Source organism: Diabrotica virgifera, chromosome 6, assembly GCF_917563875.1.
Source record: "Diabrotica virgifera virgifera chromosome 6, PGI_DIABVI_V3a".
Lineage (NCBI taxonomy): Eukaryota > Metazoa > Arthropoda > Insecta > Coleoptera > Chrysomelidae > Diabrotica > Diabrotica virgifera.
This window is the reverse complement of record NC_065448.1, coordinates 45,524,681-45,527,757: the sequence shown is the minus strand read 5'-3', so window position 1 is coordinate 45,527,757 and position 3,077 is coordinate 45,524,681.

Genomic DNA, 3,077 nt, shown 5'->3' with positions numbered 1-3,077 from the left:
TACTGACGCATCACAGGAAAATACTCCTTCCAACGATAAATAAAAAAAAAGATGGAAAGAACTTGACGACAACAAACTACAACGCATCAACCCAAATTTGTCACCAAAAGGGATAATGCCACAAAAACGAAGAGATCAAGTCATACAACACCGCTTGAGAATAGGACATACTAGGTTAACCCACCAGTACCTAATGAAGAAAGAACAACAAAAACTGTGCTATGTTTGTGATATTCCTCTGACAATCGAACACATTATTGTTAGTTACCCACTCTATCACCTGGAACGACTTCAAAGTGATTTACCAAGTGATCTGAAAAGTGCTCTGAACTGTAGTAAATCTGATAAAGTGACTAAGTTCCTAAAATAGGCCAATCAAGTTAGGTTTTTTCTAGACATAACGGAAAAGACGAGGTTTGGCAGTTGAAATGTGTAGTATAAGATATTACAAAAAGACTACCATCTTGGGATTCATCAATTTTTTAGTGGAACATTTTTTAAATAAACAATCAAAACGTCAAACTTAGTTTTTTGCTCATAACTTAAAAACTTGTTTATTTAGAAATTTGACGTCCACAGATAACCTTTTCAGAAAAAAAAGATACATCGAATGAGATACGCTAAATGAAAATCGGTTAATAAACAAAAAAGTTATTGCAAAACGGAAGACAAAATCACTGTTTTTGAATATTGTTAATAACAATTTTATTGTTTATTAGAATATGTTTTAATATAACTAAAATTGAGGGCATTATGGTGTTTGAATGGTGTGCAAAAAATGGTCCAGATCTGTTAAATAGTCTTCGCAAAATTGAATTTGTTTATAAAATTTTTTGAAAAACGAGCTAATTTCTGAGGCTGGTCCAGTTAATATGTCTGAATGTATCTCAATAATCCGGGGCTCATTTCCTTCGTTAAGATGTATACTAACAGCGTATGAAAAAAAAAAGTAAAAAAAATTACATATACGTACACAAAATTATTTGTTAATAAATAGCAGTTTTTAAGCTTATAAACAATTACAATAATTTCGTAGAAATTAGATCAAATTAAATGGCAATAAAAAATACGGAAAGCTGGTTAAAATACACAACTTCTAAAAAAAAATTTTAGGTCGTACGACCCTTGGGGTCTGAGATAGCCCCTTTTTTTGAAAAAATCACTGTTACGTTAATTAACAACACTAAGATCTGAAATTAACCAATATTTTATAAGAAAAGTCAAAGTTTTTAACAAAGTTTTTAGCAAGAAAAAATGTTAAAAATTGTTTAAACAGTAGTGTTATAAACAAAAAGTATTTTGCGTTCCTACTAAAGTAAAAAATAGCGGGCGTAGTCGACCGACTGAATAGTGCACGCGGTTGACGACCGGCAGCAACTCCTAAAATTACGATATACCGACCACAAAAATCAACTTTAAAGTGAATAACAAATTTTCGTCATTCCTTATGTTTTCGAGGTCTCCGAATCCGAATATGGAGTTTATTTTTTTCTAGAATTAGTGGAACATGTTCAAAAATCAAATTTTATGCCAAAATGCGATAAATCAATTTTGATGATTTTTCAATTTTAACTCACTGTATTATTGGTCGCTGTAAATATTTCCTTTTGAAAATTTTACTGTGTTATCTTTAAAGCAGTTAGATAACAATGAGATTTGTCCAAAGTGATTAAACACATTAAAAGAGAATTTGTTAATTTTTAAACATTTTGTCGTCAGATTTCGTTAGTTTCATTCTTACTTAAAAGAGTTGAGTGACAAACTTTTTAGTTTATAATTTTAACTAACACAGAAATAAAATATAATTCATGAAGAAGTTTTCCAAAAAAATTTAATTTAAAATATGCAATAGGAAAAATGTTATGTGACTTTAGAGACGAGCGGCACACTGGCACACCCCAAAAAAGCTTATTTCTCGAGATACTGATATTAATTTTGGTAATAGGTACTTTATATTTTTGATGGTGCTGAAAACGAAAATTAGGGTTGTTTTGAATTTTACGTGGGGGAACATTATCAAAATCGCAACTTTACCCTAAAAATAAAAATCACGTTTTTTACGTTTAACTTGCTACAACTCAGTTCCATTGTAATATTTTTTCTGAAATTTTTATAGTATATATTTCTCACCATTCTGAAGACAATGGGACCTGCTTCAATATTTCTGTCTTGCTATAAAGATAGTTATAAATTGTTTGAAGTAAAAGGTGCAGATTCTTGAACTGCAAAGTTTAATCGCAAAAGTTGAGTGACAAAATTTGAAATTTAGCTGTACAATTAATTTTATGTTAAAATCTAGAGTACAGAGAACAAAATGTTTTATAGAAAAAAGGTGGTGTAACTTTTAATTTTAAGAAAAACGTGATTTCATTTTTTTTATTTTTAGGGTAAAATTTCGATTTTGACAATGTTTCCCCATCTAAAATTCAAAATAAAACTCATTTTCGTTTTCAGCACCATCAAAAACATAAAGTAAGACCAAAATTAGCCATTCACCACAGTGTGGTTGATATCTCGAGAAATGAGCGTTTTTTTTTGGGGAGTACCACTCGTCTATAAGGTCGCGTAACTTTTTTTCTGTTGCATATTTTGACTTGAAACTTTCCAGAAAACTTCTTCAGGACCTATGTTTAATTGCTGCGTTGATTAAAATTATAAACTAAACAGTTTGTCACCCAACTTTTATAAGTTAACAGAAAACTAATGAAAAAATTGTTTAAACAATTTTCCGGCCGCGGTAGCTCTTGGTACCCTTTGGATTTGTTATAAGGAACTTTTTTTTGAGTAAGTTTGTGCAAAAAATAAGAATCGGAATAATTTACCTAACGGGGTCGACGATACAACCTGGACTACACACGGATTCAAAATAGAGAATAAAAAATGGCCTATACCTACCAATCGGGTTCTACTGTACCAAGTTTACTATTTTTTTATCTATGGTACCACATTCAAATAATAATATTTATCTTATTTTCATTGCAAAATTATCCAAAACAAAGCAGCTAATGGGATGTATAAACCTTTTTTAAGTGGCCTTTTTATTGTCATTTGTTAAATTTATTTATTTAAAATATAAT